This window comes from Heliangelus exortis, chromosome 3 (genome assembly GCF_036169615.1).
Source record: "Heliangelus exortis chromosome 3, bHelExo1.hap1, whole genome shotgun sequence".
Classification (NCBI taxonomy): domain Eukaryota; kingdom Metazoa; phylum Chordata; class Aves; order Apodiformes; family Trochilidae; genus Heliangelus; species Heliangelus exortis.
In genome coordinates this window covers 13,372,025-13,399,462 of record NC_092424.1, presented here as the reverse complement: position 1 = coordinate 13,399,462, position 27,438 = coordinate 13,372,025, and the positions used below count along the sequence as shown (strand labels likewise).

The 27,438-nt window shown below is 52.4% G+C and overlaps 1 long non-coding RNA gene across 1 annotated transcript in view; it reads left to right on the top strand.

Annotated features, from left to right (window-relative positions):
- Positions 1 to 9,309: 9,309 nt before the first annotated feature.
- The window catches only part of LOC139794127 (uncharacterized), a 41,493-nt gene continuing 23,364 nt past the window's right edge, over positions 9,310 to 27,438 (top strand). Inside the window, exons 1-2 of the long non-coding RNA XR_011724970.1 lie at positions 9,310 to 9,377; positions 10,920 to 11,063. This is a non-coding gene — a long non-coding RNA (uncharacterized lncRNA). The remainder of the gene's footprint in view (positions 9,378 to 10,919; positions 11,064 to 27,438) is intronic.

The window sequence follows — 27,438 nt, the reverse complement described above, 5'->3', positions numbered from 1 at the left end:
TCTGTTATTGACAGGATAAATGGGAAAATTTAACAGCTTGAGACAGTGCTTAGGAGGAATTCTCTCATTTTGCGTGCAGCCCCTAGGAGCTGCCACTTGTTGCAGAGGGAATGGGGAAGCTGAAGGCAGGGCACTCCCAGTTTCTTCTTGCTCCATTACAAATGTGCCTTCCCTGTCAGCTCCCACTGCATCCCTGGGATAGTGACCATTCCTGTCTGTTTGGATATGGGGTTTATGTCAGATGAAGCTCCCAAGAGGCTGCCTATTCCATTGGTGATGGTGGGGACTTTGTGCCCAGACACTTCTCCAAGGAAGCTGGGGGAGAGAGGTCTTTTCTAAGGGTAGAGTGGGATGGCCTTTGTGGAGATGCTTGCCCAGAAAAGACAAGCAGTGGGGTTCTCTGCTGAAGGCCAGGGTCTGGAAAGAGACAGGCAAGCACTGGAGATTAGCTGACCGTGAGAAGGGGTGTCCCCAAAAGGAAGCGGGCGAGACAGATTATCACAGAGGGATGCAGTGGGGAGCTGATGTCTTCCATCTGCTTGGAGACGGAGGCTGGGAGACAGGCAGCCCTGTCTCATGGCCCTGCGCCAGCAGGGTGGATGGATAGCAGAGCTGGGGGAGGCAGCTGGTCACTTTGAGGGCTGGAAGGAGAAGGAGATGGCCCAAACCCCAGCCAAACAGGGAACAATGTATCCAGAGGCCCGATTTTGGTCCAAAGTGAGCATCCCTTGGTTGGTGGGGGTGGAGGGTGGAAGCTGCACATCCCAGAGCAGGAGGCTAGATGGCAATGTGAGCGTGATGATGTGCCCAGCACTCTGTCCCCACAGCCCCCCACGCTGCTAGGAGGGCCCCTAAGCCTGACTGACAGAGCTCCAGAGCCAAAATCTCCCAGCCTGGCTGACATGCCAGAGCCCAAATCTCCCTCTGTCAGCATGTTCCCCAGCTGCTGGCCCGCAGCAGGACAGTGGAGCCATGGCCAGCGAGGAGGAGGAAGATGGAGACTTTTAGTCTGACCCGGTCCTTTGAGGAAAGACCTGGCAAGAGCCAGGGAGCTCTGACTAGGGCTGAGCCCCATTTTCACAGGGAGGTGTTGAGTAGTCAGGGGTGGCAAGGTCACATTTGAACCCCTGTCCCATTTTGGTGAGGATGAGCTAGGGTAGGAAAATAAATGGGAAGATGGGTCTACAAGTGGTGCAGTGACTCCCAGGGGAGCTGCTTCTGGCAGGGAGAGGAGGGATGCAAGGGCCTGCCCAATGGTGGGATGCTGGCTTGTGGGTGGTATGGGCTACAAAGGAGTTGGCAGCAGGGAGGTGCAGCCCAGCTCTCTAGGGGAGCCCTGGACTGCGCCACTCTCCTGATGCAAAACATACCCTCAAATTGAATTTTGAAATGCATTTAGAAACCCTCTGTCGGCGTCTTTCACAGAGAGGCAGATGCCAAATCCCCTTCCCCGAGGGAGAGGTTTGCCAAGCCTCAGGCAATAAGTTGGGGGGTGCAGCCTGAGCAGTGTTCTCCACCCAGGGGCAGGAAGGCAGCAGGAGGATCCCTCTGATCCCTTCTGATGAGGGTTGTCAATTTTTAATCCATCTGATTCTCTTCTGGACATGGTTGTGCTATTTAAGATCCACACAACCCAGAGAGAGCAAAGAAGACCAGGAAATGGCTGGACCCAGGGCTCGCTTGTTTATATCATTCTGCTACTGTTCAAGATAGACAAGGGCAGGGAGAGAGCATCCATCAGGGAGGTTGTACAAGGAAAACCCAAGGGACTGGCAGGGGCAAAGAGCTGGGAGTGAGGGGAGGAGGCTGAGACTGGCAGATTTACCAGAGCAGAGCCTTAAGGTCAATTTGGGTGGTCACTGCCCAAAATGCTCTCCAAGGAGTGAGTTAGCACTGACTGAAGCCTTGTTAACTTGTTTTCTGAGTAGTTTCTCCCATTCTCCAGCATAAGAAATGGGGTGGTGAGTGATACTGAATCTAGTCTTAATGCTGTTGTGTAAATCAGTAGTGGAGCCTCAAGTAAGCTTGTACATGCTGGGCTTGTCAGCTTATCTCAGCAGCTGTCAGTGGTAGAGGATGTGAATTTTCCTAGGCCTCTCACAGATACATCCTCTAACAAGAAAACAGAATTGGAAAGCTCAGGAATGTCTAGCTTGGAGAAGGAAGATTAATGACGGTGCACAACAGAAGGATAAAAAGAAGGATGTGAAGAAAGCACATCAGGCACATCCATTCACCCTGTCTGAGAGTGCAATAGAGGTGGCATTCAATCAAACAGTCTGGCAGAGGAAATAAAATTATGTTTTTTTTTTCATTTTTCCTTTCCCCCAAAGCACAAACTGCCCCATAGAATTCCTTGCTCCATGGCACAAGCAAGCTTCACTGGTTGATACAGCTCGAAGTGGAGCTGAATGCTCACCTCTATGCCAGCTATAACATGTGCAGTACGAATAGTACACATGCCCTCCCCAAAAGCTTGGTAAGTCTTGTGCCCAGTTATTGTGGTGCAGACACTGAAGAAAGGCTGTCACCTGGGCTTCTGACGTATGAACTTGCTTTGAAAATGTCTGATGGCTGTAAACTCCATGAACCTGATGTGGTTCTTTATAAAATGGACATGCAAACCCCAAGATACAACATGGACAAGGCAGAGCCTGTGAAGCAAATCCAAGGTCAGTTGGGTTGTGTAAGATCATACTCCAGACCTTTATCTCTCTAACACAGATGAGATGCTCTTCAACGCTCTGGCCTTTCTCTGCTGGTTTGGGGAGCTCAGGGGTGAGAGGGGCACTAGTGAGTATTCTTCAGGGCCAAGACCAGGACATGGTGGTCCCACAGCTTCTGTAGGAATTAGCCCTCTGCTTGGCTGGAGGCATGGTAGGGGATTCTTCGCCAGATGGACTGCAGCTTTGTGAAGGGCTCAGCAAGTATCCTGTGTTGGGTACCAAGGTGCTTCCAGCAGCAACCTACAGCAGCTGTACCCCAGGCTGCCTGTATAGTGTGAGGAAAGGTGATCAAGCTCCATTCAGAGCCCACCGGCTTCTCACTCTGCCAGGCTCCACCAGGGCAGGGCAGGAAAAATAAGCCAGGGGATGACCACTCCAAGGAAATTCTCATCTCCTATCTCTCCTGTAGCTGTGCCTCCAGCTGAGGCTGTTCTCATACCAAGTGCTTTGATGGGCTTCCTGAGTGCTTCTTTAACTCACCAGTATGAGTGTGGGTGGTGGCTGACCTTCAGCCCTCAAGAGCTGAAAACTCCCAGGTACAGTAACATCACCCTATGGCATCCACCCACAGGTGCAGAGGGTCATCACTTGGCTTGTTAACCATGGCCATACAGCCCAGAGTCTGAAGCAAACCTTCTCTTCTGATGAGACCCCAATTGTGCCCATGACATCCCCGAGTAGCTACCCTGATTTCCAGTACTAGATGCAGCTCTTGGAATCAAAGAACTTATTGCTTTAGCTTTAGAGGCTGGGGTCTGACCCCAGAGGATGTAAAAAACCTTTCCTACAATTTCTGGGACAACATGATGAAGACATTTGAAACCTTAGTGGTGCATTATGGGCTCTGAAAAGAGGAATATTTCATTAGCTGGGAGAGTAGGGGAAGCATGGACCTCTGGGGAGCATGTTCCACTTTCTGCATCCAAAGTGGTAGGAAGAGTTCAGGTGTTCCCTGGTATTTGTACTGCCGAGCCTGGTCTTACTCAATGAAGCAGCAACCCTATGCTGGGACAGGTGGATGTGATACAGAGGGGTAAATGATGCCTGACACATGCTGCTAGCCCAGCAGCAGTTCCCTGGAGGCACTGACAAGAGGAGACCACTCTCAGTTCACTGGTCTGGCAGAAGCTGAACAGACTAGAGTGCATTTCTTATCCCAGTGCTTCAGGCCATCCCTAGAGGAGCCCTGCCTGGACCCCCAGGTGCCATTTTGTTCTGACTTTCACACTTTGCTCCTGGGATGTGCAGGACTTGGGCAGGTGGTACCTGTCTCCAGTGCAAGAGGGGCTACGGCTCCTGCATGATGAGGTTTTGTGCTTTTGGATTTGTGTGAACAGAGAAAATGGTTCTGTACTGTCCAGCTACCTGAGCTTCGCTCATACCCATGCCTACATTCCTCTTCAAAACAAGTCTCAAGAACCCCATATGTGTCTGGAGCATTGTGGGAAAGTCTCCAGTTCACTGATGGCAGAAAACTCATTGCTCAGAGGGGTAGGTAAAGGGAGGAGAGGAGGTGGTAGGATGGCAGATATTATCTTTGCCCTTGTTTCCGGAGGTTGATGGCCCTTCTCCAGGAGGCCCTAGATAGCTCCAGGAAGCCTCAAATCTCTTTCATGATGCTAACAGTAGTAAATATCTGGTTTAACTGGCTTCACAAGTCTACTGCTTTGCCCTTAATATGATTTGGCTCAATCTTGAGGAGGAGGGACAATTCCCCAGGAGACCTTACCTGCAGTGGGGTGAGCTGAGGACACAGGGACCTCCAGGGCATCAAACCCAGACCTGAGAAGATAGTTCCCTCCAGGAGACTTGGAAGCTCAGGTACTGGGACAGGAAGGAAAGAGAAGTCAGACCAGCCTTCTGCCTGCATAAGAGGGTCTCCAAACCCCCTTGTTGGGCTCTGCGAGACAGAATCCATCCTTCTCCAGCTCCCTGGGCTCTTTTCACTGCTGGTGTCTTCACTCAAGGTGCTCACAGCAGCCTGCATTGCTTGCTGGCAAAGTCAATGGCAGAGGGCTCTGCCAATGCAGAGTGGTGGCTGGCACGTGGTATCTCATGTTTCTGCATAAAGTGGACCAAACTTTAAGTCTTTTAAGAATGAAGAAATGCAGAGCTAATAGACCGTCCTGGGCAAATTCTGGGACACTTGTGACTGGGCTGAACTCCCTTCTACAATCTCCACCCCTTCCTGTGTGGGGTGTTTGGAAGATGGGGAAGAGTCCTGAGAGATCTTTGCCAAATGGCATAAAGTGGGAGAGAAGGGCTGTAGAGAGGGGCTTTGCACACCAAGATCAAAGAGGATGCATAACCTGGGAAGCACAAACTGTGATTTTTAGGGCAGGTATAGGCTGCTCTGGCACTATTTAAAGTCCAGGTGCTGCTGAGATATAGAGGGGATGCCATCCCAAGAGACACACGAGTTGGTGCATGAGCTCTGTGTTTCCTGTGCTTTTGATGCTGGAGTTTGCTGATCCTACCTGAATTCAGCTTTTTCTTCTGTAGGGTGGGCAGGGGCTGTTCATCACATCTGGGGATTATAGTTATCTAGTTTACACTAGGGATGCTACTGTGACCCTTTAAACTATACTGTGTAGAACTGGACCAAGGCTTTGCATAGTCCTTGAGGAATGTCTGAAGCTCAGGCACTCTAAAAGAGGTGGAGATCAAAACCAGACTGCATTTGCAGCTCCACAATATGCCACTTTCTTATGGGGTAGTTAGTGGATTTTAGTGCGTGAGTGAGGCCAGGTGTTTGCCTTTCTTGCTCCATCCCTTTGCCCACCCCTGCCCCTGGTTTCTGTCTTATGCCCACCACATTCAGCAATGAACACACTCAAAACAGGCTCAGGTGCAGGTGGGACAGCCAGCCCCATGATTAACCTGTCCTTCCGATACATTCCCCTCACCCCTGCTTTCACCAGTATGTGCCTCAAGCTCACCCCATTCTATCTCCCTCTAAGTAAGCTGTATCCAAGGGACTGTTCAGGCAAATAAGCCAAGTCTGGTAGGTTTTATGCCCTCCTCCTGAGATGCACTGAATTTTGAGACAAGCTGAGGATGGGGATACATTGCAGAGCATGTTAAAGCATTTATTTTAACTGTGGGCTTTCTCGTCCCAGGGAGAGCAGAGGGAGTGCTGGGCTGCAGTCTGCCCCTGCTGGTGTTGCAGACCCAGGTTTGGTTCCCAGGGCTTACCTGACTCATTTCCACACTGGCTTGACACTCAGTGTGTGGGGTGGACAACCTTGCTGGGACCAGCAATCTTCTCAGCCTGGGGGCTGAGTTTGTTGGCCTGATATCTGTAAGGTCAAGTGCTTGGACTTTGGACTTCTGCAAGGCCCACAGTATTAATACAGCACCATCTCACTGGCAAGACAGCCACCAACCCTGGCCAGGTTCTGCCTCCAAACACCACTCACTGGAACACTGGCCTGTCCTTTTAGTTAAAAGGTGTTCTCTACATCCAGGCGTTTGAATGGGCTTTGGGTTGACTTTCTGCTGACTATCAGCCTGGCTCAGGTGCTGGCCACATAGGTGCTGAGGTCTGGTGGGGCTGCAGCATCCTGGGGCTCCACTGCTTTGAGACATCAAACCCAGACTGACAGCCCCTGGTGCCATGCAGAAGGGTTAACTGTCCGCTCGCTCCCTCTCTGCTTTGGGGAGCTTTGTTCATTGGAGTATTAAATTCCACAGCTGTAAATAATCTGCAGCAGGAGAGATTATCAAGGCCTTGGGAAGAAGCAGCTTTTATTAATAAGATCAGTTCTCCCTGTGAAGCATCACGTAGTCACTTTCCACCCTTTCCTTGCTGCCTGGTCAGGCATTGCTGAGGACCAGAGGTGTAGTTTCCCCACTTCCATCCCGTGCCACCCATCCTCCTGCCATGCTCCCTCAGTCTCACTGGTACTGACCAGCAACTATGTCTCTTCACAGCAACCAGCCACACAGGCTAAAAATGCTCCCCCAAAACCCTGCCATATAAGTGTCGTTTCAGGTGGCCAGGCTGCCACTAGACAAGGCAGGGAGGTGACAGGACACATCCTTGCTTGGACATGAGCATGGAGCTACTCACTGTCTCAACACTTGCCCCTGTGCAAGGCCAGAGGCTGCTTCACTTCTGACTCCTGCTTGAGGGTATGGTTGTGGGCAGGCACAGCATAAGTGGCCTAGGTGTTGCTTTCAGCAAGTGTCCTGGGAGCAGAAAATGGGTCTGGAGGGTGCTTGGAGGGAGACACATTCCTGGTGATTCAGAGCAATGTGGTTTAGTGGCTGGAAGCTTTTTTTCCAGAGCATTCCTGGAACACCAGGTGAAGGCATGAGGATCACCGATATCCAGAGTGGACAAAAGTCTACCAGAGTTCCAGCCTGAGAGAGCCTCTTCAGGATGGACACTAGGGATTGTCCCCCTTTCAAGATTCCCAGTCCTTGGGGATCTCCCACTTCTACATGAGGAAAAATCCCCCCTTGTTGAATTCTTCCTCAAACCCAAACCAGTCATTTCTGGTCTTAGCACATCCCTGGCAGAGACGGATCCCCTCTGCCACCAGAGCTGAGAGCACTGCATGGTTTCCAACTCAGCTGGAGGGACATCAGACTTAGTGGTTGCTGCCATCCCTGGGAGGTGGCTGTGGTGGCTCCCCACCATTCTGCAATAATCCTCCTGGTGCAGAGCCCTCCTGAGTTTTAAGCTTTCTTTCTGGCAGAACCAGAGAGCCAGCACAAGACCCCCCAACCCCTGAACATCCATAAGCAGCACACAGACATCTTTTTCCTCTGATGGGAAAGGAGTTGGTATCAGGGATCAGCAAATTCTTGGAATTCTGGGGATGGAGTCCCCCTGCTCTTCCCATATCCCCAAAGAAGCCCGTGCCCTGCTAACCAGAGCATCCCTTTTAACTACAATGGTTTCCCTGCAATGCACCATCTGAATGTCCCTGTCTCCCCCCTGGGCTCAGGCCAGGGGGATGTGCTGGGGCAGAATATTACATTGAAATCTCTCTGAACTGCAGCCAGTTCAGAGAAACTGAAGCTGGAGTAAAGAAAGTAGCTGGTAGTACTCCATCCCTTTGCCAACAAGCTCCACAAAGAGGGACAGATCTGTTCCATGCCCTGAGAAACTGGGAGCCTTGGCTTCCCATTCAAGATAATGGGATCCCATTCCTATCCTTGGAATGAGATGGTCTCTCTCCATCTCTCCAGAGGTACGCAGAGCTGGGGGTGCCCAGGGCAGGCTGTGAATGCTGTGAGCAGTACAGAAGGTCACCCGCTCCCTGTGCACAGCTGAGGTATCTGCAGGACAACCAAGCCAGTGGCCATCAGATGCTCAGCACTTGGGATTTGGAGGTCTTTCCATGCCTCTGGGAGGAGTAAGGGTGGGAATCCCTAACCATTAGGGCTTGTAAAATGGAGAAGGGAGGCAGGTTAAGTTACGGTATGCAAAGTATCTCCTCCTAAATGGGGAAAAACTTTTCCATGAAGTTTGCAGGGCTTCACTTGGATACCTGGGTGAGTACCTGGCTGGCTACTGCAAGGTAGCTTGGCTCACAAAGTCTTCTCAGCAAATATCTCCACCTTCCCCTGCTATCAGCATCCAGGAAGCTTTTCCAGGGATGAAGACAGACCTCACATTTGCAGGAAGGGATGCTGAAGGTCAATAATGCCTTAGGGGCACTGCATAAAGCCCTGCTTCCTGCATCACCAGGAAAGGTGAGTGCCAGCCCTGACCCCATCTACTACTGGAGCTTCCCTTGGCTGGAGTACTGCAGTGATGTAACTGCTGGTGGTGCCTCAGACATGCCATGGGGTCAGCTCTGACCACTGGAAATTGCTGGGGTGTTTCAACTCTTGCAGGAGTGTGTGACACTTGGCCCAGGCCCCACAGTGTGCCGTGACATGCACCATACAGGGTCCCACTGACCCTCACACTTTCACAGGTGAATACACCAAATGGGCACCCCATGGGTTTTGCATGGTCTCTGCAGAGACCCAAACTTTTCTGCTTTGGCAAGTGGCAATCAAGCCTTCTTCCAGGAGGTGAGCAAAATCATGGAAAGTCAGGGGAAAGACCCTGGTGCTCAAAGCAGAGGACTCTGAGGGGCTTGAAACACACATGAAGGTTCTCTCAGGGGCCTCTCATCTGTTGAGGCATTATCATAGCAGCTCTTGCTGTTACACGCTGCTCAAGAGTGAGAGGTTTTGTGTGCTCTTTTGAGTCTGGGGCATCAGCTAGCTATAAATCGAAATTCTTCTCCTCCTGGACATGCTGAGCTGAAACCTTGGGCACCTAAGGAAACTGCCAAGACCTGCGTGTGCTGGTTTATTAAAAGTACATCACATTTTATCCTGGGGATGGTGGACAGTAGGACTCAGGCTTGCGCAGGGATTGCGTTTGCTCCCTGCTCCTGTTAGCTTTGCTCTGCTTAGAGTCAGCCTGGCCGAGATTCTGTGTGCCCACCCCCACCACAGCCTTCCTTCCCACCGACCCCGTCCCCAGCCCCGGGATGTCCTCCAGCCCCCTCCCAGCCTCCTCGTCGCCCCTGCAAGGCGGGCGGTGGCCACACGGTGTCAGGCGGGTGCCGGCCTTCCCGCGGCTAGCGACTGGGCCACCAGCACACCCAGCGAGCCGGCCTGGGGAGGCAGCCTTGGAAAATGGTAAATAATTGGTTGGGTTTGCTATAAACTATAGCCCCGAGCGCGGCTTTCTGTAGGGGAAGGGGTGGCTTCTGCTCCTTTTCCTATGGCACGTTGGAAGAGTGCAACGTTTTTCGGGTGCTGTGTGAGTTTTGCCTGGTCGGTCTTTCACAGCGAGGGGTTGGAGGGGAAGGGGTCTCCTGCTCCAAGCACCCCCCAGCTGAGATGAGTTGTGCTGGGCCTCAGCCTCTCGCTGGGAAACAGAGGAAGGCTGCTCTCCGAGGGGAACAAAGGGACTTGGGTAGAGAGATCAACACTTGCAAGCAGGGAGTGTTGGCAACGTGGCTGCTGTTGCTCAGGGAGGAAAGTGCCTGATCAGGGGCATGGGGAGAGGCTGAGCTCAGGGGGGTGTGGGTCCCCAGCAGGAAAAGGTGATCAGGAGGATCATGCTGCTGAATGCCTCCTGGAAGCAAGCAGGCACAAGTTGGACCTTGAATCAAGTTCAGTTGTGCCTCTCCCTGCTCTTTGCTTTCTGGCTGCACTTGGTGTTAGGGGTGAGCCCATTTTTCCCCGCTGCATTTTCATGGTGGAGGCGGGGGGAGCCGGTGCTGAAAGAGGGCAGTCAGGGAAGGATGCATCAGTAAGTGACGTGTGATGCTGGAGTGAGCAGTGGCCCAGCCTCACTCAGGTGCAGCTCTCCGTGCCGTGCCTCACGTACAGAGACGCTGTCTATCCTCCAGCTATTTACTGCCAGCTCATTTTGCAAACGTTGCACTACCAAGATTTTTTTCCCTCTCTCTCTCTCTCCCTCCCTCCCTCTCTCTGTTCTCTGTAGAGATGCTCAGACAGTGCTTCCAATTCAGCTTCAAACACGCAGGCTTCCACCTGCACGTGCATTGCACACACTGACCTGCCTGCAGGTTGCTCTGTTAGGCCAGTCCAGACTAACTCCCTTCTGCTGCTCCACTGAAGCTTTAGTCCTGGGGTGAGCTTTGGTGAACAAAGAGGGAGCCTCATGTGAGCTGAGGTGCAGCCAGAGGGGGGACTTGGCCCAGGAGACCACTGGTCCAGCTCTCCTAGCTATGATCCTAAAGGTCTGGCCCCAGACACCACGCAGGGCTGCTTGCTTCTCCATGGGGTATGTGGTTGCCATCTTTGCTGCCTAGGGATAACCTTTCATAGCGAGGGGAGGAGGGAAAGGAAGGGCGAGGGGAACTGGGGAGAGTCCTCTGATGTGGTGGTGGGATCAAGACTTAATTCCTGTGGGTGATGGTAGGGAAAGGGATGTGGAATAAGATCCAACCATGGATTGCCCTGTTGCATGCCAAGGAGAACAGGTCTCTGTATGCAGAGGAGGGGGGTGGGATCCCAGGCCCTTCCCAGCAGAGAACTGAAAGCAGAACACAGAGGGAAAAGGGCTGCCCCTAAGTATCTCCTCATGGAAAGGGCTGCTTGGCCCTGGAAGTGTTTCTTCCTAGTAGGAACTATGGCTGATGGCTTTCACCCTTCTCCTGGTAGGCACATGCTACATAATTTTTTTTTTTTTTTTTTTTTTTTTTAAAGCCTCAGGCCCATGGCTCATTAGAAGAGAAGGTGAGTTTTTATCTCCCCCATCTCTCCGTGCTGAGAGAGACTTTATGGCTTTAAGGAGGTGCTTGAAAAGAGGAGCTGAGGGTTATCCTAAGGGTAGGAGACCAGGCAACAGAGGTAAGTAACCACTGTCTTCGTGGCCTCTTTGATTACTAGCTGCTTGGTCGGCAGTGGTGGGGTTGTCTGCTTGGCCCTCAGTTGTGCCCTGGAGGGTGGTGAGGAGACCCTCTCAAATACAGCTGGGGCAGGCCTGAGGCTGGGTGAGGGGCTGGATGGAGAGACCCTAACTTGTCTTTTGGGGCAAGGACGGGATTGCCTTTCCTCGCCGTGGGAAGTCTTGTGGGACTTTGGGAGCACTGCTGGGAGGAGGGCTGACAATGGTGCCTCGACCCACGGCCAGGGGTCCAGGGTACTGGCGGGGCTTGGGGGGCTGCCCGGGGTCCAAGCGGGGCGGTGGCTGCCTGCCGCACGCTACGGTAGATGGCAGTGCCGCCCGGATTTATGAATGGAGGAGGAGGAGGAGGAGGGGAGGCAGATGGATGAGGGGAGGTGGTGATGGAGAAGGGGAGGGCGGGGAGAGGGAGCGGGGGGAGGAAAATTTGTTGGCTGAGCTCCGGCCTCCACCTCCGTTCCCCCTCTCCCCTGCGCCAGGCGCCCTCCCCCAGCCATTAGCATAGGCCTGCCCGGGTTTACATGTCGGGCTGCACGTTGCAGCGGCCGGATCCAGCAGCCAGCAGCGCTGGCAGCCGCCCCGAGTCAGCTGCTTCCCAGCGAGGAGCGGCGAGGAGCGGAGCGGGGCGGCGGGGAGGCAGCCCGCAGGCACCGACTTTAAGGTGTCCTCGTAGAGATGCCAACCCCGCCGCATCCCGCCCGGCACCCCCGCACCCCGCCGCACCGGGGTGCCCCCGGCCGACCCTCCAGCCCAGCACTAGCTCAGGGCCAGCGTGGCCCCATAGGTTTGACCTCAGGCTGCTGCTGAGGCCTGACCTTGGGCCCTGTCCTGTCCCATCGTGCTGCCCTGGTGCCTCTCGGAGAGCTTTCGGCAGCCCAGGGCAAGGGTCTGGGAGCAGGCTGGACTGCAGGGGCACAGCTGCCTCGTGCTGTCGGAAAACTGCCTTCTCTCCCCTGCCTGTTTCTGTAGCCAACCTCGCTGGGCAGTACTGGGGCATCCTCCTTCCTTGCAGCTTTGTGTCCTGCGGGATGTGCTTAACCCTCCATCCTGCTCTCTCATGACCTCCAAGTTGCATCAGAGATTCCCTGTGGCGGGGAAAGCCAGGCAAAGAAGCTGAGTAATTCCCTGCCCTTTGCTGGCAAGGAAACTGGGGGTGGCACGTGCTTGGTGCTTTGAGATAAGGAGAGGAAAAGCCCCTTTTTGTTGTTTTTGGGGCCTCCGAGGCATCACCTGGGAATGTATGTATCAATCACTTCCAGCTGCAGCTGGGATTTCCTACTGCAGGGACTGGGACATTAGCGCCATTGGCACAGCTGTGGGACAGGTGACTGGAGGGTGGTAGTGGTGACTGTAGAGCCCCAAGGCTTTTCCTCTACAGGCTGGGTGGGTGTGGGTCATGTCTGCAGTACAGCACAGACAGCCATTGCTGTTCCTGGGAGGCAGCAAGCTGGGGCAATCTCTGCTTTCCCATACACTCTGCCCACTCAGCCACATGGGGGATAAAATTTCCTCTGTCTGCCTGCATTAGTGAAGCTTGAGTTTCCTTCTGGGGAGTGTTCGAGTTGCAGAGATGCTCAGGAGGAGCTTTGGAGGAGACCCCCAAGGGTGACACTTCTCCAGGAGTCAAGCTCTAACATGGCTTTTCCAAACAGCACTTTGATCCCATTCTTGCTTCAGGTACTTAACCTTATGCCACCTCTGTGCCACAGCACAGGAGCAGAGCCATACTGCAGAGTGGTCCAGTGACCCTGCAGAAAGCCCTAATATGGTGTTCACAGAGTCTGGACCCTGTTTCCTAGCAGTGCCCACATTACTTGAGGGATGGACAAGGCTGGAGCTGCAGCTCCGACTGCCCCAGCATGGCCAGCTATACCTCAGAGGTGGTAACCTGCAGATCTTATGATGCCTTTTACACCATTTGGTCACCAGTTCCTGCCTGCTGGTCCCTTTCCAGCCTGGGTGATTCCACCTGCCTGACCTAAATCCCACAGTTGGTTTCAGAGGGATGCAGGGCTTTTCGTCACCCCTTATCTGAACCAGTTAGGTAGGGTTGCTGTGTGCCAGGAGGTGGTTACTGCCTGACACCCTTAAGGAGCCCATGCTTCAGTGGTATCTTGGTTCTTCCAGAATCCTTCATCCAGAGGGCAGGCAAGAGGAGGGCTCACTAGACAGGGGGGTGAGTTACCTCTGGGACCGGGATGTGATGCCAGAGGAGGACAGTGGTTTCTGTGGGTGCTTCCATCTTGCAGTCTGCTGGAGATCCCCACCTGGCCCAGGTTCTTGTGGCATTTTGAAGCCACTAGCAGCACAGACCGTGGTGAGGCATAAGCCCAGGAAGGATTGGGGCACACCCTGCCACCCCATGTGAGCCTGGTTGGAGCAAGGGAGAGCAGCTAAACTTCAGGATGAGTGTGGACCAGGGCCGTGCCCAGGCTGTCCACAGTTTCCCACCTCTGCCCTGTGAGCAGCACTGGCCATCGCTGCTCAGCTGCCACAGCTCCCCCCATACCCTGTGTGCTGGCCAAGCACTTGATTGGTCCCTCGCTTGGAAGAGCTGACAATCCAGGGGTTTTTGTTTGTGCATTAAACTAGCTAAGCCTTCTGAATCAGCCCCAGCTACTGCCACGGGGCAAGCAGCTCCAAAATACATAGGTCCCTGCCAGATCTTCCCGTGTGACCTCCAAGACAGCGGTGCTGCTGCCTGCGATGCTGCCGGGAGTGGGCACAGGGCAGGGCTCTGACCCACCGGCCAGCACCTGCACCATGTCTGGCCCAGCTCATGGGGAGAGCACCTCTCTGCAGAGCTGCTGGCCAGCGTGCGGGGAGCTCACCCCACTATTGACATGCTGAGGGACTTCCAAACACCCACCCAGCTCACTGTCCTCAGGAAGCAGTGGGAAAGGAGCTGGTCATGCCTGCCTATGGACCCAGGTGCAGGGGAGCACCCCCCCATCCCGTGCCCTGGTCCCTGCGGTCACGGGTTAGAGTGACCCACTCCACAGCCACGTGTGGGGCAGGATGACACCTCATTGTGTGGGACAGCCACACTTGGGCCATTTGCTGCGTGCCTGGCACTTTGTCTGGCTGGTTTTCCCTCGTATGGTTTGCGGGACATGGAGCTGGTTGGCCTGCTGGGCACAGCACACAGCCTGTTCCTTTTCCAGGGCAAGCTAGTCTGGCTCTCCCAGTCCCGTTTTGGGAAGCAGGGATCAGGGGAGTACACCCTGCCCAGCACGTAGGCCATCCTTGAGTAATGACTGAGAGTGTTTGGCCAGTCTGATGCAATGAACTAATTAGGAATTTTCTGTCACCACAGCTGGACTCACCTGGCTTGTGCACTGGCAGCCGGGTGATTTTCTCTCCGTGTGACAGTCCTGCAGCCTCCCTGAGGACCAGGAATAGCAGCGAGGGGATCACATGGCCACTCTGGCTGTCCTCCCCTGCACTGTGCCAGCCTCCTGGCAGCCATGTGTGCGAGCGTCATGAGGTGGGTTCAGTGGCCGTAGAGGAACGTGCTCCTCCTCACGAGCCCTGGGGACAAGCGGGTGACAAGTCTCCTGATGTGCCGGCAGCGCACGTGGCCAGGTCACAGCCCTGGCATGAGGGAACTGTGGTCATGGCACCCCCTTCTCTCTGGGATTTAGCCAACACAGACAAGGGTGCTGGGGTGACCTGCTGCCTTTGGGAATGTCTCCCTGGTGGTTTGCAAAGGCCCTCCTGCTAGGCAAAGACCTGAGCAGGGCAGACCCACGCTCCTTGCAGCAGGGAAGCACCCTTGCTGCCTGACTGGGAAGGGCATTCTGCTTGTGCTGGCCCTGTGGTAGGTGCCCAGCAGCTGTGAGGTGGGGTAGGCACAACATACAAGGACTCCACAGTCTGAGTCTGTCCCAAGTATTACAATACAGAAAATCTGTCAACGCCAATTAATAATTTTAGTACTTATACAGGTGGCAGAGCTTGGCCACTGGGCTTTCAGTGCTGATGCTAGCTAAGGGCATCCCAGCATCACTGGGCATTCCCACAGGGAAGCCCTGGAAAAAGCTCACTCCCAGCTTGCCCCAAGGGCTGAGGACTGTGAGTGGACACACTGAGAACTACCTTGGTGACTGTGAAGGTGGGGGGTCCTGGAGAAGACCTGCTGGGCACAAGCAGAAATCAGCTGCAGCTGCTGAAGGAGGCTCTAAGAGGGAAATTATGGCTTACAGAAAATTAATTAGTGTTGATGTTTGCAGAACATTTGTTTGGATTAAGCAATATAGCTTAAAGCTGCTCAGCTGTAGGGAACTGGTCACCGCAGCACTTACTAGATGTCTTTTGGTGTTGCTGTTTCTATCACCAGCCAAGTGGCTGGGTGGTGGCAGGGAGAGCTGTCCCATCCTCATAAGCCTCCTTCTTCACACTGCACCTATCTGGAGAGCTGTGCAAATGGTGGTTTTCCTTCCCAGAAGCTGATGCTCTAGGCAATTCCCTCTTCCAAAAGGCATTATCTCTTGCAGCATTTGCAAGGAGGTTGCAGTGAGGCTGTCTTGTGCAAGGACCTGCCAAACTTACCTGAGGATGTGGGCACTAGAGATCAAGAGATGAGAGTCAGTCTTGCCCCAGCTCTGCCCAGGCTCTTCTGGCTGGTGATGCTGGGGTCCCTGCAGTCATGAGGGCATCAACTCTTCTACCAGCTTCCAGATTCGGAGTTTACAGAAGGCTGTGGCCTGGAAGCATGGGCTGCACCCTGCTGGTACCAGTGCCTTGTAGCTGGTTGTGTGTGTGGTTCTGCCACCTGGGGATGGGCATGCAGAAAATACCCCAGAGGCACGGAAAAAAACATACTTATTTCTTGGAAACCTACGTAAATTGGAAACATCTCCTAACAAGAAACCCCGAGTTCGCTTTCCTGATGTAAAGCGACAGCTACAATGAGGAAAAGGAAAGAAAAAAAAAAAAGGCTGGACCACCCACGGTCTGGGGAGAGAGTGCCCCAGGCCCCCAGGGAGTTCAGAGGGGGAACCGGCCAGGCCCTGGGGTCTCTGCAGGTGGGGTTCTTACTGCCTGCAAATGCAGAGAAGCCTTCCTGCAGCCCTCCCCAAACCCAAGGGAACCACCTTAAGAGCTCTCCCTCCATAGGACCAAACAGGATCCGCCAGGCGTTTCATATACCATATTCTATAGCCAAGGAAACCTTAACAAAGAGCTGTACGCTCTCACGTTTCGCTTCAGGCTTCTCCCTGCTGCAGCTGGGGCTGAGTTTTTTAAAATCTTTGTGTCATTATTTCGTTCCTCTTTTGATTCAGCCATCGAAGGACAAGGAGATGCCAAATGAAAAGAATGGGCATTTAAACAGAACTAGATTGAAGAGGCAGTGTGTGCGCTGAACAACAAGTCTTTTTACATTTCATATGATCTTATACATGGGCTCCATTCAGTATATTTCCCCTCTGTTTCATTTGAATGTACAGAATTAGCCATTCACATCCTCTGGAATTACGTCTCTTTAACATTTCCATTCTGAGCTGCCTCCATATTTTGGGGGTTGGGAGTGTTATTAGCTCAGCTGGGGAAGCATAGGCTGAGGTCAGAGTCAGTCTTGCAGGCTGGAAATGAGCTTTTTCTTTTTTTGGAAAGTGCAAGATTTGATACTTGATGACTGCGGTCAGAAAAATATACGAGCGCACACAAACACAAATATGTACTGGAGCATGCGTGTCTCTGGCTTCAGTGGAGGGGGGTCTTTTTCACATAAATCCTGGTGGAGTTGTTTCTTCAGGTAGAAAAGTGAGCTTCAGTTTTCTAATGCAGAGCGTGGTCTGTGATCACCTGGGGTGTACGCGTGGCCACGTCCATGTGCGTGGCTGCGTGGCTGCTGACTCCTTGTCTTTTTGAAAGACAAATATTGAAAACAAATATTTACCATGTTATTTACCAAGGCTCCCTGGATACTTGTACAAATTTAGAAGAGCTGGCCCAGAAAACTCAGTTGAACTATGCGGGGAGTCACAGGAGGAAAACCAGGAGGGATGCATACATGCAGCTAATCCTGCGGAAAACCTCAGGAGCCAGCACAGCAGTCCTGCAAGCACGGGACTGTGTGGTAGCCTTTGTACATCTTGCAGCCTGCACCGCCTTACCTGAGGGTCCCACAGCAGTCATGTGATGTTTCTTCTTGCACCCATCAGCATAAGAAAGGAGGCTGACACGGGAATGTTTCTCTTGTGAAACTGCCTTTTTTTTCTGGCATCACTTGTCTGGTGGTACAGCTAGGTCAGTGTCCTGTTTGTAGGTGTCCCACCTTTCCCCAGCATCTACATGCAGGAGGGTTTCTTGGCAGACAACTGGGTTGTGGAAGTGTTTACAGCCCATAGAGAGAAGAGAACAGGATCTGCCATGTCTCCTCTGTCCAGTTTGAAACACTTCCATATTGCACACCTCAGAGGACCCAGAGGCTGTGGATAAAGTGGACCGACATCTCCAAAAGACATCTGTGTGTCCCCTGCTTCTCTTTCTTGTAGTTTCAGATTTTCTATCTATCTGTTGTGTCTGCATCATCGTTTCCTCAGGCCACCTTATCTGGCTGTTGAGGAAATGAAGACAAGGTTGAAATCAAGAAACAAGGCCTCCCCAGTATGGCAAATAAGCCTAGCAAGGTTGAGCATGGCTCACAAGGGAGCAGGGAGGCTCCCATTTTCCCCTTCACTTGGCTTTCTGCAAGGCACAGAGGGCAGGAGTGTAGGCCTGGGGGCTGAGACATCACACACTGCAGGTGATCACAGCCAGTTGACTTTGCTTTAATTCACAACATCTGCTGGAGAGGGCTCACCTGGGCCAGGCGCAAAACCCAGGTCCTCCAATCGACCACCCCTGAATGCGTCAGACACAACCAGGCTGCAGGCTTTCCCAGAGATCCCTTCAATCACAGCCCCTGCCGTAATTTAACCTGGCTATTTATACCTTTTCCTGTGTGTGTTTAATTATAGTAGAACCTGACAATACCGCTGTGCTTAACGGTCTGTTGGCGTTTCCATTATGAGCCCAGACTGGAAAGGATTATATAGCCTGAGTGTCTGAACTGAGCCTCAGACAGAGACTTGGCATAGACTTGCAGCCCAAATACAAAGATTTTCAATTGGCTAATGGCAGTTTTAAAAAGGAAACATTTTTCACATGCTTAGCCCCTTCCGTTTGCTTAAGCTGTCTTCCTCTGTTTTAAACTCAGCAAGCAGGGAGTTGTAATTCAGCAGTGACTCATGTTCATTGCAGTGATGCTGTAACCAGCCAAGGCAAGGCCTTCTGCCTTAAGAGGAATTACGCTCGGAAAGATGACTGGGGGAAAGTCATCTTTTGCACTCGCTGGGCTTACACCATCTGTGCGTCCAAACCGCAGCTGCTGTGGCCAACACAAGTTGTCTCACCATGTCTCAGGCACTGCAGTGGAGACATCTAATGTGACCAAGATGTCCTGGGCTTTGTGAGCAGCCAGCAGCACTTACACAGCATCAGTTGTTTCATCCTGAAATAGGCATGTCAAAGAAGTTAGATCCATCAAGCCCTAAAGGTGATTTTTCTTCCTACGAGTTATATGGGGAGCCTGGGGTAATTAGCTCAGGCAGCAGAGTCTATGCTCAAGATAGTCTGATGGGACCAGACCCGCTTGAAGCAGGTCTAGAGCGGCTCCTGTGGTGGGATTTGGTGCACACATCCACCTCTCTAAGGAAAGACATTTTTTTTTCTAGTACCACAGAAGGCAGAGGCAGAATAGGAGAAAAGCTATGTCTTTTTTTTTTTTTTTTTTTAATATGAGAGGGAATCATTGGCACAGAAAGAGTAAGGGGCTTGCCTGTGGTCTCACAGCAGATCAAAGGTAATCCTTCCTTGGGAGAGAACCTAGGTCTGCATTGTGCACTGATGCTTCTGCTGTGGGACTTTCCCCATGTGAATGCATTAAATAAGCAAGTTGATACAACAGGCAGGGGAATATCATGTTCTTAGAAGAATGGCAAGTCAAGCTGGCCAGGCACCAGCAAAGAAAATGAATTCAAGAAGAGCTGATAGCAGAGATCTTGGGCTTCAAACAGCAGTTCCTTCCAGAAAGCCTGCATTTGGCTCCAGGGGTTGGTGCTCTATGTCTGTGTCCCACGGAGAGGTGGTCCATTCATTGCTGTCAGCAACCTTTTGCCTTTTGGAGTCTTGAGTGGAAGTGACTACCAAGCCCTGTGATTGGCCCAACGAGAAGCAGCAAACCCCAAAGCTGCTGCATTTGTAGCCTGGCCCTGGCAGGATGCTACGCAAGGTGCCTTGGCTGCTGTTCTCTTAGAGCTGGGGCTATACTTTGTTCCCCATCTCACAGGGTGTTGGAGCTGTGTATTTTCCCCTGGGCTGTGCCAGGTGGCTGCACCCCAGACCTGGGAAAAGCTGGTGGGGATGGGGCAGAGGAGACAGCTTGGTTCCCACCATGCCTGCCACCATGGGAACTTTAGGGACTGCGGCCATTTACAGCTGGTTGTAAACCCTGACTCTGACAGCACAGGCTTTTCTTTGCCTCTTCCTCTGGGTTTGGCCCTGGCTGTCTCAAAGAATGCAGACTCACATTTTACCTCTGTCTGGCTCTGCAGACACATCCCCTGGCAGACACTGCTGGCCGGCTCTGTGAGAGCTGCTCAGGCCCAAGGAAGTGCCCTGGCTGTCTCTCCCAGAGAAAGTGGAGCAGACACCCGGGGTCATGGAACACTCCATGTCTGATGTCTCTGCAGACACCTGTGGATGCAGGGTGGGGAGAGAAATGGTGGGCTTGCTTTTCTTCCACAATGCCTTTGCCCCTTGGAGGAGCTCTCAGATCAATTTGCAAGGCTAAGAATCTCTGCTCAGGTCTAGCTCCCCTAGGGAGGCTTCTAGCTTTGAGGCTGGAAAGAGTCGTCTCTCAGCTTGGCCAAAGCTGGCAGTGCTGCAGCAGAGAGACAGAGAAACAGCTGGCAGGAGCCAGTGTGCAGACAAGTTGAGAGCAGAAGGATTTCAGCAGCCAAATCTCATCTGGTCCTTCTTCCAATACCAAATGCTTCTTTGAAGCCACTTCTGCTGTGCACTTTCCAAGAACTACCCTGGTTCAGGTGCCCACCTGGCCCTCCTATAGAGAGGGGGGTTAGAACACAGAGCTGCTCAAGCATTGCTCCTTGTCCAGTTGCTCAGTTCCTGTCAAGAATAAAGTCCCTCTTGCAACTTCTTGATGCTGCTGTCTCTTGGGAGCTGCAGTCCAGGTGGCCCATGCTCATCTTTCACAGGCCCAGCACCTCAAGTAGACTGCTGATCCCACTGTGTACCACCATGTCCTGATAACAAAATGTGATGGCATGGATGGGAGCTTGGCATGGCAGGGCACAGAGTATGACAGGGTAGGGGTAAACCTGGCAGGGCAGGGCAGAACATGAGAGTAGGAAAAAGCCTGGCAGGGCAGGGCAGAGCATGGCAAGGCAGAACTTGGTAACCAGGACACAGTCCCAGTGTTTTGAGGTCAAGGCCGCAGGAAGGAGGGCTTTTGGCCCAACTGCCTGGCTTCCAGGGGTTCAGGTTGATGCTTAAAAGTAAAAGTTCCCTGCAGAAACCAGAATCTGCTGTTAAAACAAACTAAAAGTTTCAGTACAAAGAAATATCTCCAATAGCTCATCTCCAGTCACTCTGTGTAGGAAGCATTTAAATATCAAACTACTCTCCCTTTCTCAAAGATGCTCTCTTGCACACTCTCCACTGCAGGTTTCCCACAGCTTGAGGTCCAGCTCTGCCCATCGTGTCTGCCAGGGCCTGTGACCCCATCTGCACAGGAGGACATCTCCTGGCAGAGTGATGCACTGGGAACAGCATGGACCACTGCTTTCTCCATTCTTCTTCTGCTTCATGCTCCTTGATTTCCATCACAGATGAGTCACTGGCTGGCACCCCATCTGGAAGATGGGGAGTCACCCCTGTACTGCTGACACAGCCCGAATGCAAGCTTTCTGCTCTGCCTGGGTACAAAACAAGGAAGAGGAGATGCGTTTCCTGAGAAAAAGTGGCAGTTTGTCTTGGCCTTCCTGTGGGATTCTGGGGGAAAAAAATGAAGAGGTGTCACTGCATTGTGAGTGTAAGTGCACTTTTTTCTCTGTGTTGTGTTTTTTTAGTTGATTTTAAGAAAGCGGTAAGAAAATTTTCCTCCTTAAGGGAAAAATAAATCAAAAGCAGAGACTGGTAGTGTTGACCATTCACCCGTGGAGAACAGTGGTCCCATGAAAGGCCAGCTGATGTCCTTGGAGAGGCTGCATTGGTGCTTAGAGCTAATGAAGCATGACTGTGAAGCGGGCTCTTCATGCTCACGCAAAGCAAAGCTCATGAGCTTCATATGTTTGCCTGGATGGTCTCCAAACCTTCTGCCCTCCTTTGGACTAGAGTTGAGGTGGGAGACCTCGAAGCTGCAAAGATTTCAATGTGGCATCTTCCAAGCAAAACCAGAGCATTGCAATGGAAATAAATAATCAAATGGAGCTATTCTGACCCTCTGCCACACTGGAAGGTTTCATTTGCACCATACCAAGCAGGATGTGTCTCTCCCTGCTTGGAAGCAATGTCCTGATTTACAGTTTATTACTTGCCAATGAATTCCCTCCTCTGTCTTCAGAGTGTGGAGCTTGCACACCTCTGTGAGACTGTCATCTCACACTTACAGAACTGCTGATTTCCATGAGCAGAGCAGGACCTCAATGTGGCAGTGCAGAACCGATTCACCTGCTACTAGGATGAACCCTTGTTGGAGTATTCCCATGATACGCAGATTCCCCTCCATGCCTCATGTTTAAGAAACCTCTTTGTAGAGGTTGTCCTGGCAATCCCAAACATCAGCTCTTATACCCCCTGTGCACCTTTTGTCTGTCAGCTGTCACTTTTGCCTGTGATGCTGCTCAAGACCTCTTGATTTTGCCTAGGCCCTTGCCTCATTACATGCTGGTGATAGTCAGCAGCTGGCTGCCCTCATCCCATCCCACTCCTCATTTCCTCTGGCTCCTGGGATACCTTGGCCTTCTCCAGGGCTGTATCTTTGCGAGTTTGTCTGTATCTTTCTGCCATGCTCTTGGTTGACTGCAGTTCTTCATGCTGACTCCTCATGGAGGCTCACTTTCCTTTCCCCTCCTGGATCCAGTCCAGTTTTCCTTCAGCCAAATCCACATCCCAAATCCTCTTTCCTTCCAGCAGTTCCTGTTAGCTCTTTTCTCCACCTGCCTGTGCCATGCATTGCTCACACTGTCTAGGCCAGGACTGGGAGCATGAGGGGGCAGGAGATGCCTGATCTCAGTGAAGGACTGAACTGCTGGTCTGGTTTGCAGTGATCCACATCTTTGCTTATCTGGAAAGCCTGCTGAGCCCCTGGCTGGAGCGCATCCTGAAAGGGGAAGGGTTTCACAGAATTTGGGCGGTGAGCACTGTAAGGCTGTCTTAAGGGAGCACATGTGAAATGAAATAGTTCAAAGACTTGGCTAAGTTTGGTGGCAGCAAAGGGTTCGTCTGGACTAAACCAAAGGCCTTCCCTGCTTTTCCTTTTGCCAAACTTCAAGTCTGCATGCCAAAAACATGCAGCTTCAAGAGCTCTTTAAAGAAAAGGTCATCAGATTTCTCTGTAACAAAAGCCAGAGAAACCAAAGTATTTCCCCTTACAATGTTCTTGGAAGCAGATGAATCACTTTGGCTGAAATTGTATATTTTATATCTGTATTAGTATAGATAGTTCAGTATTAGGCAGCCAACCAGCAAGACAAAGTTCAGCCCAAATAGTTTAAGTATGGCCAAGTTAAAACCGGCTGAAAACAGGCGCGTGGCTTGGGAAGAGTGACAGCATGTTCATAATGCTTGGCAGAAGACCTACCTGTGCCTTGTATGTCACAAGCATCACAGAGCTGCTGGAGTGGAGACTGAGTTTTGTTGAGGTGAAGAGAATATGAGAAAACACTAAAACTTCCATCCCTTTCGGCTTTCTTTTTCTTTCTTTTCTTTCTTTTCATCCTTTTCTTCGTTTTCTTTTTCCCCCAAGCCAGCATGGCAGTGCCCCACCTGTGAGGTGTGCCTATGGTTTGGAGATGAAGCTCAGGGTGCACAGGGTATGGTTGCTTATGCACAGGAGGGTTATCCAGATTATACCAGTGCTTTCCAGCTACCTAAAAATTACACCTCACGACAGGTCTGAATGATGTCCTGTCCTGCAACACATCCTGCATCACAGGGAGGCTGTGTGGTTCACATGGCTCCATAAGGAGTGAAAGAGAGGTGAGTCAAGCATCACAGACTGATATGCTGGGAAGTGTGGCTGTTCAAGAAGAGATCACAGAGGATGAGGGCTCCAGGGACAGGCAAGGCTGGGCAAGGCTGTACCACTCATCAGGTCTGTACAATATCCTCTCTCATTTTTTGGCAGAATGTTGAAATGGTGGTTCACTGGCCTCCCTCCTGGTGCTCTGTTGTGTATCTGTGTTCTGTCAAGCTGGGGAGTTGGCATCCTAAACAAAAATGATGCTGCCCAGGACTGGGAGGAATTCCTTGTACTGCAAAGAGCTCAGCACAGCTGTGTACAGCTGGGCCACAGTGAATGGCATAGAGCTGCACTGCAGAGGTGAACGCGTTGAAGATGATGAAAGAAGCCTGAAGTCCCCAGGCAGCACCACCCACTGCAGCACCATGTAATAAGAGGTGGGTTTGGATGCTGCAGCAGCGAAGAGCCCTTTTCCCTCTTCTTTCTCCTGCATTGACACTGAGTCCTGCCATGGAACACTGTCATTGCAGATGAAAAAGGTGAGAAGCCTTCTTGGCCCAGCTCTGACAGTCCTGCCCTTTGCAAAGGTGATGCCTGTCCTCAGAGGTGCTGGTTTTGCTCTGCTGCCAGTCTCCTGTAAGCATGCTTTTTCCCCTCTGGCAGACTAAATATCCTCTGAGCAAGGAGAATCTGGTAGCTGCCCTACTCTGTTGATGGGGTGTTTTGGGAAGGGGAGACAATACTCAGAGAGTGGGAGTTAGTGGTGCTGCAGCTGCAGTTTTTGTGACAGCATCCTTGCTCCCCACCTCCACCATGTGAGAGGCTCTCCACATCTCATCGGTGCTCAGCTACCAGCAAGCTGAAATCTCCTTCCAGCCCATCTTCTGGCAGTGCTGGCAGTGCCCAGTGGCAGTGCCCAGAGTGCACTGGGCACTCTCACATCTTGCCACTGGAGATATGGACAGTTTGACAAAGAAAGGAGGGAGGACGGACACATCAAGACCTGGAGAAAGAAATAAATCTTAAGAAGAAGATAGCGTGGTGCTTTACATCTGTCTGACACCAAGGCATGCCGAGCAGCCTCAGAGGTCAGGACAGTTTGCCCATCCCTGACTTGGGTGGCCTGTGGATGCTCAGCACAGCTCCAGCATTGCGGTAGCTCCTGACAGCCTCAGTCATCTGCTGATGTTCTTCGGTCATGAAGCTGGTGGAGGCTGGGAGGTGTGAGTCACTGGCCTCTGCTGGCCTTGGTCCACATGTTCCATTTGGTGCTGCTTTGTGTGTGTGAGAGCGTGCTCCCCTCTCCCAGCTGTGCGTGCCTGCCTGCCAGTGCACTGCTGATCCCATTTGCAGCTGTGCTGGTTTTTGCCTTTCTTTTAGCTCTCAGCAGAGTCTTGTTCATGGATTAGGGGGAAAGAAGGAGGAGGAGGAAGAGGGAGGGAAAATGAAAAATAAATTCATAAACCAAGAGAGGGAGAGATGTTTCCCCCTCAAATAGTGTGATTTGCCATCATCCCAACTGTGCCTTCACAACCAGCAAGGAGAAGATGCTGCCTCCCCACACCTTCCTGGAAGATGAATTGGGGTCCCTGCTGGAAGTTCTCCTGCTTTGCTCAGAGGCTGCTAGCTCCTCTTGCTACCATATTGCTTCTTGAGAAAAACCCAAGCCACACAGTTCTATTGCTTCTGGGGCTGCTTCTGCTCTCTCCATGTGGTGAGAGTGCCACCCATCCTGCAGGTAGATGGATCAGACTTTTCTCAGTAGGCACCATCAGACCACAGTGTACAACCCATAGTGAACAGAGGTGGTGAATCCAGAGATGGACAACCACTCCAGCAGGAGCTGGCTGGCAGCTGCAGAGATAGGGCACACAACCTCATGACCCTTCATTCTTTTCCTTCTTCATTGCTGTAGGTGCACAGGAAGTCTCCAGCTGTGGCACCTCACAGGGGAGCCATGAGATATTCCAAAGGATAGAGTACCACATGTCAGGAGGTGTTTGGAGGTAAGTTCTGCTCTTTCTGAAAAGTTGGGGAGGGCCTCAGGGTGAACTGCACAAGATACTGATTCCTCTGGCATCCTGCGAACAGCATGACCCTTGGTGGGTCTTGTGGATCAGGATATGAGCCAAGAGACATTTTGGAGAGCTTGAGTACCATCCTTCTCTCTCCAGTGGGGTGCTGGAGACATGGGTGTCTGAATGTCAGAATTCTCCGTATATCACAGAAGGCTTTGTCAAATGATCTGTATGTACCCCAGTGCACCCTACAAAAATTTGCAACAGGTCATGACAACCATCGCATGGCTTTTTCTGAAGATGAGCAGGACTATGAGAAAAGGAGTGGATCAGCCAAAATGCTGTGGGTTGTGCTGCACACTGTTTTGCTTCCCTATGCTCTGTGGTCAATGAATTTGATGAAGACCCCACAGCCTTCAAAATATTGTCCTCCCTCACAAGCCTTCCCTGTAGCAGACCCTGTTTCTGACAGGTGCCATTTGGATTTCCTGTTAGTCCTCTCTTTTCCCAGGGAAAACCAATGTCCTAAAGCTTGATTGTGCTTTATCTGGCAAGGATTCAGATCTATGGACTCCAAGGGTTACCCACCTGTGGGACACCTGTGCAAACGAAATTAGACAAGACTCCACGGGCATGGGTCAAATTGGGACAGAGCAGTGGCTTCCCAGCAAGGGGCTTGGAGGGATGTAACTTCCTGAGCAGCTGTGAGCCTGCAGATATGACGGGGGAAGGTGCTCAAAGTGTCTGGGCCAGTGTAGCAGCCTGAAATAGAACCAGGCCAACTTTACAGTTTACAGATGAGGTGTATGCTGCAGACAGCAGAAGGTATTTTCCCAGTCTTTCTGGCAGTCCTGATTCACAGCTGGAGAAACGCTTTGGATGTGAGAGTCTCCTGGTGAGACATCAACCCCGTGCACTCTGAGGGCTATACCAGGCAGGGGTTTGGGTGTGAGGGAGCCATGACCTCAGCAAAGACCCCTCGCTTTACACTGGGGTTTCCAGAGATGGGGGTAAAGAACCTCTTGTGCCTCAGTGCTCAGGCTAAACTCCCATCTCCATCCCAGCCTTGCTCATCTTGTAGTCTATGGACTTACTCCAGCTTGCAAAGACCAAGGGTGATTGTGGCTGACCTGCTCTAATCAGGGACTTTGCCTTGAGGACTTTGCCTCCCTGCCTCAGTGAGGCCAGCATGTGGGGTGACCCCCGCCCCAGGAACAAATGTGTGTGTGAAGGAGACGTAGCTGCTGGGTTGGTGGGGATGGTGGGAATGGGGAAGGAGTGGTTGGAGAGAGGGGATCACTGTCCTCTGAGGTGCTCAGCTCCACAGGGGGTTGAAGAATGTCACACAGGATAAGCCTTTGAAATCCCACAGGGGGCTGTATTTCCCCTCAGGCACTGCATCCTTGCCCATGGTCCCAGAGGCAGCATTCTGAGGTTGCCTCTGGTGGGTACTTCGGGCAGGAGCATCCTACTCCCGCTTGTGCCCCTGCAGACAGGGCTGCTGGGGGGTGCAGGAGGAGGCTGCCAACTGGAAGGAGTGGGGACAGCAACTACCAGAGGTGGCTGGGTAGGAAGCCCAGGAAAGGGTCAGGTGCAGAGCAGCAGGCAGCTGGCCCGGCAGGCTTGCAGCACCCAGGCTGCAGTCACGGGAGGGGGACAATTTAGCCGTTGTGGCCCCTGCCCCTCCCCTGATGTTCAGAGGGAGACAGGGGGTTGAGAAATTTGTCCTCATTTCCCCTTCCTCCTATTTTGAGAGGTGAGAGCTCATGGTACCCCAGGGGGAGGGGGCACAGCTGGCACCCCGGCTCAAGAAAGAAGCAAGACTGGGTGCTGGATAATAAGCCAGTTTCCCACAGCCCCCGGTGCTGGGGTAGCGGGGGGGGGGGGCAGGCAGGGGTGGCAGCCCGCAGGCAACCTCTTCCCTCAGACGGAACCAGACCTGGGGCAGCGCACCGAGGGCCTGGATTTCGGCCCCTGTTCTGCAGGCTGGCGGTGGGGAAATCCAGCCAGCGCCCGACCTGGCACTCCTCCCAAAACTATCGCTCCTCCAAC